Raw genomic sequence first — 12,353 nt, 5'->3', positions numbered from 1 at the left:
CACAGCTGAACAAAGAAGCAAGTTTAGCAAATCTCAGTAGGGATAAGTCTTCAGTCTATAAATATCCTAGGGGAGAAAGATACCATACACATTTTCTTCACACAGTATTGACATTTGTACTTGGACCTCCAAGGAAGGCAATGCTGTCCCTCTGAGCTTCACCTCAGAGGAAAAGCTTTGCCATTTGCCCATGGGTCTGTGGCTAGAGCCCTTGACATAGTCAACTCATATCAACAACACACACTCAGGACTTCACCTACTCAGGCCTTCTTCCACTACACACACACACACACACACACACACACACACACACACACACACACACACCAGCAATCCCAACACTCACACACTTGAGTCAGGAGGATGACAAATTTCAAAAGCAGTCTTAACAACAGACTATAAAGCAAGACGCTATCTCAACAATATCAAGAAAAACAGGCAAATAATAACAGATTGGTGCCAATAGAGTAAAAGACACTGAAGGACTTTACAGAGGGTGAGATGGAGCATTTCTTCAGCCAGCCCTATCCAAGGCCCTGTGGTACCACAGGGTACCACCATACTCATCCTCAGCTTCTGGACACAAAACAAGAAGGCAAGAAAACCTTCCTCATAAGTCCTTCATCAACTGACCTTCTTTCCCCAAGCCCTAACTCATTCCTGTCCCTCTCCAACCCAAGCCAGCCATGACTCCTATAGTCCCTAGACCTCCTTCACACCTAGGCTTTGTTTGGCTAGCCCATCAGCCTGAGCACACCCTGATTATCACACAAATTTGCCGGAAGGGCAGTTCAGCCACCACATTCTCTCTAGGCCCTCACTAACCTGCTTTCTGATCATCATTATGACAGCCTGACTTAGCAAGCTCTGTATTTTCTTGTTTTCTGTTTTCTCCCTCAAGATGGATGTTCCATGGACAGAGAACTAGATTTACATTGGTGACCACCATGTATGGACCCCGCTCCTTGAAGTTTGTCCAGTGCCTACAAACAGCTGGAGGAGTAATGCACAGTGGACTGTCCACTCACCAGAAGCCTTTCCTGGCCATCCTTGATATCCCAGCCTTCCAGATGCCCATTCTGGCAATCCTTACTGACCATCACAGCATGCCAGGGCAGTACAAATGAATCCCAAAACAATGCAGACCAGTATTTTGCCCTAGGTAGTTCCTAAGAGGTTGAAGGCAAGCCCCTGGTATTGAAAACACCACATACCACCAAACCAAATAACCCAATTAAGAAATAGGGCTCAAAACTAAACAGAGAATTCTCAACAGAGGAATATCAAATGGCTGAGAAACGCTTAAAAGAAATGCTCAATGTCGTTAGTCATCAGAGAAATGCAAATCAAAACAGCTCTGAGATTCCATCTTACACCCATCAGAATGGCTAAGATCAAAAATTCAAGTGACACCACATGCTGGTGAGGATGTGGAGAAAGGGGAACACTCCTACATTGCTGGTGGGAGTGCAAACTGGAACAATCACTTTGGAAATCTATCTGGCGCTTTCTCAGAAAAATGGGAATAGGGCTTCCTCAAGACCCAGCTATTCCACTCCTTGGAATATACCCAGAAAATGCTTTACCACACAACAGGGACATATGCTCAACCATGTTCATAGCGGCCTTATTCATCATAGCCAGAACATGGAAGCAGCGTAAGTGTTCCTCAGTAGAAGAATGGATAAAGAAAGTGTGGTACATTTACACTATGGAATACTACTCAACTATTAAAAACAAGGAATTCCCAAAATTTGTGGACAAATGGACTGAACTAGAAATTATCATAGTCAGTGAGTTCACCCAGAAGCAGAAAGAGTCAATGGTATATACTCGCTTATATCTAGACACTAACCCAGGGGGCATGTTCCATAAAAATCTTCACCTACCAGAAAAGTGGATCAGAGAGGAGGACATCCTATTGGGACTTTAGATGAGAGAAGCATGGGAGAATAGGGAAATAGAAGGATCCAGAGGGTCCTAGAAACCTACAAGAAGAACATTATGACTGGCAGATCTGGGCCCAGGGGTCCTGCTCAAACTATGGCACCAGCCAAGGACAATACGGGCAATAAACTTTGAACCCCTACCCAGATCTAGCCAATGGACAGGACATTCTCCACCGTTGAGTGGAAAGTGGGGACTGACTTTCACACTAACTCTGGTGCCCTATATTTGACCACATCTCTTTGATGGGAAGGCCTGGTAGCACTCAGAGGAAGGATAGCAGGCTACCAAGAAGAAACTTGACACCCTATGAGCATATACAGGGGGAGGAGGTCCCCTTCAGTCACAGACATAGGGGAGGGGAATAGGGGGAAAGTGGGAGGGAGGGAGGAATGGGAGGATACAAGGGATGGCGTAACAATTTAGATATAATATGAATAAATTAATGAAATATTAAAAAAAGAAAGCACCACATACATAAGAGATAGCACTTAGATGATTAGAGCTGGATCTAATGTGAAAGGCCTCCTTCCTGAAGTCTAACGTCTATGGTTGCAGAAAATACTATTAAGTTGCTAAAGGAGAGAAGCAGTAAATAGCCCTATCTAGCCACAGCACCTATGAACCACAACAATGGTCATTCATGGCATGTAAAGGTGCAATAGTGGCACTCCCATGTTGCTGGTAACCAACAGCTCTCTAGTGGGACGTGGGGCTCACTCAAAGAAGGGAAATCATGCCTGGCACTGAAAACCTAGCCAAACTTCCTGGAGCTAGTGAGGTCACAGGCTTAAAAACCAGATTTACAACTGCCACTTTGCTGTTGCTTGACTAGCATAATTCTGCCTCTCCTTAAAGCTTCTCTTTAAAGCAAATGGAGACCGGCCCAGAAAACCAAAACTGGACAGAGCACACAGACCAACAGATTGTGGGAACCCAGCCTCAACAAGTACATCTAGATCACAGGTCCTCCATTAATGGCTGGAAGAACATCACTGAAGAGAAATCTGAAAGCTTTGAGAGCCAGAATCTGAGAAATCTTCTGAGAAACAGTCTCCCCTAGAAGTAACAACATAAACAAGACTGTAACAATGGTATTTGCATTTGAAGAAGAACGAGGAATAGCCTCTTACACAGATCTAAAATACGCAAATATGTTAGTAACTTTATGAAATTGCACTGTCAAAATAAAGGAGTGCTTACATGTGCTCACACACAGACATAGAGATGAGAGATGTTGGTAAACACAGTGTTGCCAGGTCTTAAATCTGGGTGCAGGGTTACACAGCTTTTAATTTTTTTCTTCTCCAAAAGGATATCTCCAATTTTTTTTTACAATAATGACAATATCTTACTTGTAGCACCAAGAGCGAACTCTAGCATAACCTATGGTCTTTGAGTGATGAGAATTGTCAGTGCTGGTTCAACAAAGGGATCTCTATTGATACAGGTATTGGTGCTGGCAACAGCTGATGCATGTACGCATAATGCATTTTCACTCTGCTTTCTGTGAACTTAAAATTACTCTTTTTTTTTTTTTAAGTTTCTTTGATAATAAATGATGTAACTAACTTAAAGGCAAAAAAAAAACATGTCTTGAGAAGTGAAGATCAGGTTAGGATGAGCAACTTGAGCACATGAGAGATCTGCCAACCCACAAGATGTCATTATGACTTCTGGCAGAAGATGCCCTGGATCCTAAGAGAATGTGCCCTGGATCCCAAGCTTTGACGTTCTGGAAGTATCAGCTTGTTTCTTCTCCAGCCCATCAGAGTATCCCTGTGCTACACGGAGAAGGAGAGGACAGTCCAGAAGATTGGGCTGTGTTCTCTCTTCTCCCACAAGCTTCCCATGTCCTTTGATGTAATCTAGATCATGGATCAATCTGCTTATGCCTCCGCAAAACTCTGATCAGGCAAATATTTGGGGAAATTTCTTATGAATCTGTAATCTCTCTTCTTTCTGTCTCTGTGTCTTTGTCTCTCTCTGTCTATCTCTGTCTCACTCTTTGTCATCTATACATACATACATGCATGTACGTATCTGTGTATATTGTAGGTCATGTTATATATGGACATGTATAGTCATGTATAACTTAATTATACATGCAGTCACATACTTAACATGTGACCACACAGCTGCACTCATAGAGTTGTTATTAATCATTATGTTGTCATCATAACTAAAGACCACCAACAGGTGAAAAGGAAGGACCCAGAGTTGGCTGGTCTTAGTTACTGGCTAGTTGTGTTCTATCTTTCTTGGGTCTCGTTTTCTTGTTTATAAAATCATAGTGCTGAGCTTGAAACATTCTGTTCCAAAACCCAGGCATGCATCATATTTTTTTTAAAAATAAGGCTCCTGGGATCTGCTTTATTCTTCTAAGTAGGTATGCCAGGGAACAGGAGCTCTGGGTGTCTATGTTGAAAGATCCTTAGGTGTTTGACTTGGGCACAGTCAACAAAAATGAACCTGGGCACTGTAGGATGACACATCTATCTCTGGCCTTTTCCTCACTTCTAACAGCAGCTAATTCAAAGGAATCAAAGGGCTGCTCAAAGGACTGCAATGCAAAGAGATATTTCACCTAAAATCTTGTGGACCTTAGGCGAGGAAATGCTGAATAGAGCCTGGAGTGATAGACAAAGTAGACATTGAGAGGCACTGTCATGAGGCTTAGAGGCTTCAGAAGAGGCTCGTGGACAGGAGACTAGCATGGTGGTCTTTCTCTAACATTTATAACACATCCAGTCTTTAGGTTGATGAAAAATACATCCTTTTCCTGGAAATTGATCTCAAAATCACCCAGTGGTGTTAATGTCAAGTATGGAAGGATTTCCTGAAATTTACATGAAAATACACAATCCATGATCTACACCTCTGGATGGTTATTCACAGCAGGCATTCTCCAAGATGGTATCACAATCAGGATTCAGAGATAGGCTTCAGATGCTACTGCTGTCCTATTCAAACAAGTGTTTGGCATGAAGATAGAAGTTAACATTATAGCTAGATACAAGCCGACAATTAATAATAGCAAACAAAAATCTCCAGGAAAAGGTTCACTGGTCCCATAGGCTGAGTGCCATGCATGCAGCCCCTGCAGGAAGGAAAGTGGGAATCCTTGCTTGGAAGGCTCCATCTCCGCACAATCCAGTATGGCTCTTACCAAGCATCCTGCAGAACACCCTCAACAGGAAGACACTGGACTATCTTTCCTAACCCAGCGTCCTCCCTACGTACAAGTTCCACTGAAAAGAAAGCCAGCATATATAAATTGCTACATCTGACAACTTTCCAAGTAAGGGTGGTGGCCTCCATTTTTACATCTCTACCATTTGAAGCATTATCCTGCACTGTTGGGGTTGGCTTCTGCCTGGCTTTGTGTATGAGCGGGGCTTTTAGTTATTGCACTTTGCCTGTGCTAGTTGGCATCTTCCCAGATGCGTAAACACAGAACATTCAAGTACGGCTCATCTTGAATGTCAGGTCATACTTGAAATGAAAGCAATTTGCAACAGGTCTCCTTGTCAGTTTCTAGACAATGAGCTGGTTTAAGGGGTCTCTTAGTCACTCCACACATGTGAGGAAATAGTTTAGATCTTAGAGCTACAAGAGGAAGAAGAATCTAAAGCACATTGGCCTACAACTCCAACAGAGGAAGAGGATGATGGACAGGTAAGCACATGATGAAAGTTTTCTTAGTTGTGTGAGCTTCTGGATAAATAAACAGTGGTATTATGCAGGATGCCTGAAGCTGATATAGAAACATGACCAAAAAGAACCCTTGCTTAATTTTTCAAATCCTCATCCTTCTCAATCAACAAGCACCTATTTAATATGGCCGACTCTGGAAATTAGTGTTTTCCTCAAGACTCAGTGTTAGTGCTGAGATTCTACTGATCTCCTTCTTCATGCACAAACCAGATACTCTTGCCAAATGAACAAAGCTGTCTGAATTTGGACCTGGGCAGAAATGTGAAAAATACTCATGTGGGCCCTCACTGAAAGCACTCAATAGTTAGAAGGCATGCAAATCAGAAAAAAATAAATATTATAGAGTCTGCCTTTGAAGAATTTTCCATGTACTAAAAAAACAAAAAAAAAATTAAAAAAAAAACAAGCTTTTTTTATTTGCAACATTTCTGTACCAAGCAGGATATCTACCCATATTTCATAATGCCATCCACTATGATCCTATGAAGTTTGTAACATCGCCCCATTCTCTGCAGAAGAAAACTTGAGCTTCCTGGCCTCACACTACTCATGGAAGGCTGCCTTTCAAGACTGTAGTGAGCAGAACTGCCACCTTCAACTTTCCTACCCAGGCTGTGATCCTTCTGCCAATTGGCATATTGTACCTAATAGAACAGGAAGAAATGGGGGGGGGGGGCTGATCCCCAACATGTTTCCTAAGGGGTGAAGCAGGATGGGGATACACAATAGACCCCTGGTCCAAGTACAAGCTGCAGTACCTTCTGAGTGAGATGAAGCCCACTGAGGGTCTTTACCTCACAAACCATCCAGTCATGTCCCGTGAGTCCACTCATGCCTCTCTTCCAGATGACTCTAGGCCCCAATAGCCTCTGGTGATGGGGAGCGCCAACAGCTGACCTCTGACCTCCTTTGTTGGTTGGGTTTTGGGTTGCTCTTGGGAATGGGTGTCTACAGCCCATCACCCTAGCTAGAACATAGGCAATGTGTGGGCAGAGCTGTGCTTCCCCCCCTCCCGACCAGAGCAGGTGACAGAATCTGCTGGAAAAGAAGAGGAATCCTGGTATTATGATCTGTTTTACACATGAAAAACTGGACCAAAAGATGTGATACATCTTCCCCTGTGACTCAGCTAGAGGTAGAACTGCATCCGGAAGCAATGGCTCCAGAAAGCCATCCATCTCCATAAATCCAGTCTCCTCTAGCCCAACTCACAGGCCTTGAGGATTCCCAAAGGTGCACCAAGCAAGGGGGTGGGAAAACTTGATTGACACTCTACCTGTGCAATGCAGTAACCTGGAGCAGGTCCTATGTTCAATCAACACATGTCTAGTCAATGTCCACTGCATGTGCTCATGAGCATACATACGCACATCCATGAGGCCCTTCAGGAAAGCAAATTTCTAATTATTTAAAACACCTTCTATGCACCTAGCACGGTGCTAAACATTTTATTTACATGTTATTAATCTTCCTAACAACCAGATTTATTTCATAGTGTAATTTAACATAAATGAGAGTGGCTTGCCCAAGGTCACACAGGTGGCAACTGGCAGGGCCAAGATTGCTTCATTTCTTCAGGGAACATTTGCTCATTGCATGTGTTGGCACGGCCCCGGGATACAACAACAAACAAATGAGCCAGGCTCCAATCTCCACTGTCTCAAAGCAGATATTTGAGAGAAGGGAACAGATAATAAACCAGTAAATTAATAAATGAACAAGACAATCACTGTGGTTTCAATTGTCACACACGCTAGCATGATTTGGGACACTCTCCATGACCACATAGACCTGAGGCAGGATTAAGAAAAACACAGCTGCGCCAAGATATTCAGCAGAGCCTTCCAGGGGGAAGGGACAAGTGTAGAGGTCCACAAAACAGAACCATGCCGTTGCACTGAATGGTAGAAAGAAGTCCACAGAGATGGCCAAGGGAGACTGAGTACAGCTCAGATAGAGGAGCTATAGGAGAGCATCCACAGCATACTGGCCCAAGAGATAACTAGGGCTTCGCCCTGAGTGTTATAGGGAGCATTCTAATGTGCAATGTCATAACACGAAATTGTTTTTTAAATTATCCTTATCTTTTTTCAATAAACTCGTCAACCTCTGATTTCCAACGAGGCGGCATTCAAAAGGTAAGAAGAAACACATTTCCAAGAGACTATAATATTGCATGCTGCAATTAGGCTCATTTAGTTTAGACTTGCCTAGGAATGAGGCATTTAGTTAAAAGAAAATATGCCATAGCCTTTTAACCTACAGTAACGATGTACCTTGATTACTTCTGGGAACAGAAGTCTAGCATTACAGTTAAAGGCTATATACACAATTAAGACGTGCGGTCTTTCCGTAAACAAATATTTAGGTTTCCTTTGCGGACCGATAAAGAGTGTGATAGGAGGGTTTCAAGAAATTGGTTGGTGCAAACTGAAAGCCTTTCGAAGGGTGCCTGGGTATGTGTGCTGGGTGATCTGTAGGGCCAGTGGGTGTGGGGGATGCAAAGGGAGGACTGACGCCTTTTTGTTTTGAGATCTTTCCCTCTGAATTCAGAAGTTCCTCTCTACTTAAAGAGACCTCAGCTGGGTGAGGATAAAGGTTGACAAGAACAGGTTCAGGGTGGGAAATAACAAGCAATGGCACGGACCATGCCGTAGACATGCCTGTTCTGTCTCTAAAGCAGTATGCGGTCAGTGATTTATGGACCTTTGGAGGCAGACTGTCATGGTGGAGGTGAGGGTGTGCTCGGTAAAGCAGAGCAGCTCACTTCATAATCGCCAGGAAGCAGAGAGGAGACCAAGTTGAACCTTCAAATACAGGCCCCTAGCGACTTACTTCCCCTAGGTAAGTCCCACCTCCCAGAGTTTCTAGCTACCAAAAATAGTGTCACAAATTGGGGGCCAAGTGCTCAACACAGAAGCCTGTGAGGGGTGTCTCATTTTCAAAGCACAATGCATCCCATAATCTCAATATGCATTAACTCGTCGCATCTTCACAATTGCCTGGTGGATTGGGTTCTAGCAACGCCCTCTGTAAGAGCAGGTTTCCCAGGCTTCTATAAAGGTGGGATCCGAATTTGACCTAGGACTCCGTGGCTCTAAAGTGGAGCTGTGGCTCACCACAGAAAACAGCCTTCTATGATGACTGAGTAAGCACCAGCTCTGTGCCTACCACGGCCTGACCCCTAAGCAAAATAACGCTACCAATACCTCATGTTTTATTGCGGAGAAACAGAGAAAATGCAAAAAATAAATAAATAAATAAATAAATAAATAAATAAATAAAATAATGGTTCCTAGCACTCAAAGACCTATGTTCCAAGCCATAAGGCGCTTCTTGACGTTACAAGAAACACCTGTTTCTAAACCATCAAAGAGACCTTCCAGACTACCCACCGTCTAGTCAGGCCTAGAATACAAGTTGAGTATGCCCTGGTGTGGTGTTTTTAAACCATTTTAACAAATCCTCCCCTCCCCCCACTTCAATTGGAATAGGAATTAAATTAGGACTCAGTTCTAATAACTAAAAGCTAAACGATGGGAGAAGAAACTAGCTGTAACTTCTCAGATTATCTCTTCAGAGGCTCTGTGGCCTTTTTATCCCTCGCTCTTGGATGAATTGCTCTTGAGCAAGCCTACCTCCATATTGTCGGGTCACCTAAGCAGCCGATGTAGAAACCCACAAGGTGATGAGCGGAGGCCTCTTGTCAATCACCCACAAGAAACGGATAGCTCTTGGCCACAGCTAACTTTCTGAAGGAGGGTTCTTCATCCTTCGTTTGACACCAGGTGCTTGACTAATGTTAGAATCCACCTCATGTCAGACCCACCCATCAGAGTTGCTCCCAGATCCCTGCCCACGTGAACTATAAGACAGCAAACATCTGCTGCTGTCAGCTGTGAAGGTGAGGGTGGTTGACTCCACTGTGATAGATAATTAATCCAGGTGCTAACGCTCATATATACTGAGTGGATGGGGAAAGTAAAGAAGATGAGGGAATAAAGTAAATGACAGAGTCCTCATTTTCAAACACTTGTTCTAATTCTCTGAAGCCTACAAGTGTCAGGTTAAGCTGGAGTTAAGTGCAGAAAAACAATTTCTGCAAGTTAATAGCCAGGAGCCAATTTCCCTAAAACTCAGTTAGTAAATTTACCTAGCAACTACCCAGGGTCACTGTGTGCCATCAAGAGAGGTGAATGCTAACTAAACTTCCCCCTGGAGAGGTTCTAGTGGGCCGAGAATAGAAATGGTCCTCCCCATTGCACCCGGGGGCAGTGGAAAAAAACTCAGGCTTCTCACGTGTGACCTGCCTTTGTAATTACAACACGGTTGGCAATCATTAAACACACACCCCACCCTTGGGTCGCAGATAAGCATCTACCTACATGCACACATCTACTGGCAGCAGGCAGGATTCGTTACCAGGGTTGTGTCCTTCATCTGGGTCACCCATCGCAGGAACATGCAATACACAGTGATCTTAAAGAAATTATTGCCATTTGTGGTTCTAAATAGGGCCACATTATTTTCTACAAGTGTCAATTTTCCCCAGCAATATTACATTTTCCAACGTTTAGTTTTCTAGCATTCTGCCATGACTATCTGTGTAGATTAGAAAGGTTCTTAACTGTTATCTGTAATAGATTTTGCCTGTAGCAAAATTCATGCAGGCATAATAGAAGAACAAAGTGTACTCTGACGAAATTACACCCATAATTTCCAGATGCCTGACATTTATTGCTTATTGCTATTAGAATTCAAGTGCCTATTTGTTTTCTACTTTGCTTTTATTCTTGCATCACAACATATAATGGGGGGAGAAAAAAGATATTTTAAATGTTGGCTTAAGTATCACAGATCCACACGAGGTACAAACGTAATCAATACTACTTAAATATACTCCCAGGCAATTAATTTTTAAAGAATCAAATTGTTGTACCACGTCAAAATTCATAATGGTCCCGTAAAGGTTGTAACATTCTTTATTATTTAATTAAAAGCAATGTTTAGCTCCATGCAGCCAACTGTAAAGACAGCGCAAGAGAACAGGTTCTGGCTTATCCTTATGGGGAGGGAGCTGCAGCCGACACTTCAGCGTGCTTTTGATTACGAAATGTTAATTGAACTACATTTGCCAGTATTCACTTATCATATTAATAGAGGCAATTTCATGAAAGGCTCCAAGAGGGCTGTGCATCCAAGATGATGGATAGCCAAGTAAATAACAGCACTCGAAGAAAAGCTCTGAGGTCGCTGTGTTGACAAGCTTGACTCCGGAGAAGAACACAAGCTACAACATGCCCAGTTTCGGGGACAGATATAAGGAAATGCATACAACAGATGGAAAAGAGGGTAAGAAGTAATAACAATCAGGGAAAAAAAATACAGTTTACCGAGCCAAACCTCACAGGAAAAACATACACCGAAGCATGTTTAAGCCTGGGCTTAAACAAGAGGCCTGCTAGAACCACAGTGAGTGGGTGGCCCTGAAAACTCCAATCAGGGCATCTGTTGTAGAAAATAAAATGGGCTCTTAATGCTTACTGTTAATCCATAGATTATTTTGGCGGTTATCCTTTAACCTGCTACCGTATCGATAAAAGACACAGACACCTGATAGATTTTTAATATGCCTGTACACCGCCCAGCCGAGGGCACAGCTCCAATTGTAACTCCAAACTTATGCCCTAAATAGACAAACAGGCGATAAGAGTGTTCTTTGCCTGGACTGCGGACATCGTGGATCGCTGGGACTGAATATGAGGATGCCGAGGAAGGCTGGGATAGATGATGTGTTACTTTCCTCTCACAGCCTTCACGTCTTCAGAAATTCTGCCACATACTTCACCAACTCGGGACTGGCCAATGCGGTGTTGACATGGCCACATATATGGTGATCTGTCAGACTTCTGGCAATGCTGAGGATTTAACCTGGAACCATGGGCAGGCAAGGCAAGTTCTCTACCATGTAGATGTGTCCATAGACCAAGGCACACATAGTCCTTGTTTTTGTTGTTGTTGTTGTTGTTGCTGTTGCTGCTGCTGCTGTTGTTTTTCAAGACAAGGTCTCTCCCTGTCCTGAACTCACTTTGTAGACCAGGCTGGCCCTGAACTTCCAGAGCTCCACTTGCCTCTGCCTCCTGGAGTGCTGGGATTACAGGTGTGTGCCACCTCAGCCAGCTGGCATTAATACTTCTATTGGCCTTTTCATAACACTGAAAAGTAGCTTGGGAGCTCCAGGGGCGGCGAGGAGGAGGGTGTTCAGACCCTGATCTAACCATTCTGTTCTGATACTGGCGACCATCGTGGTTAACTCCAAAGATGATTCAATCTACACAGGGAGCCATGGAGCACAGGCCTGCCTCCTTAAAGTGCCTCCAAGAGGGTGCTCTTTCTGTCAGGAGAATCACAGCCTGGGAATGGCTAATAATCTCTGTTTCCCGGGCTCAGGATTTACAAATTCACACACACACACACACACACACACACACACACACACACACACACACACACACACACACACATGCTACAAGGCCTGGCTTCCCAGTAACGTTCTCAGAAGTACACAACACTGGGATCAGGGGTGGGGGCGGGGCCAAGATGTCCAAAGAAAGGAGGCACTGCTGCTCCCATGAAAGACCTCATCAAAAGCACGCCTGTGTCTGAGGCAGATTACACAGAGCTCTGCA

Source organism: Acomys minous (assembly GCF_964271855.1).
Source record: "Acomys minous genome assembly, chromosome: 14".
NCBI classification, from domain to species: domain Eukaryota; kingdom Metazoa; phylum Chordata; class Mammalia; order Rodentia; family Muridae; genus Acomys; species Acomys minous.
The sequence above is the reverse complement of the archived record's forward strand: the minus strand, read 5'-3'. Positions refer to the sequence as shown.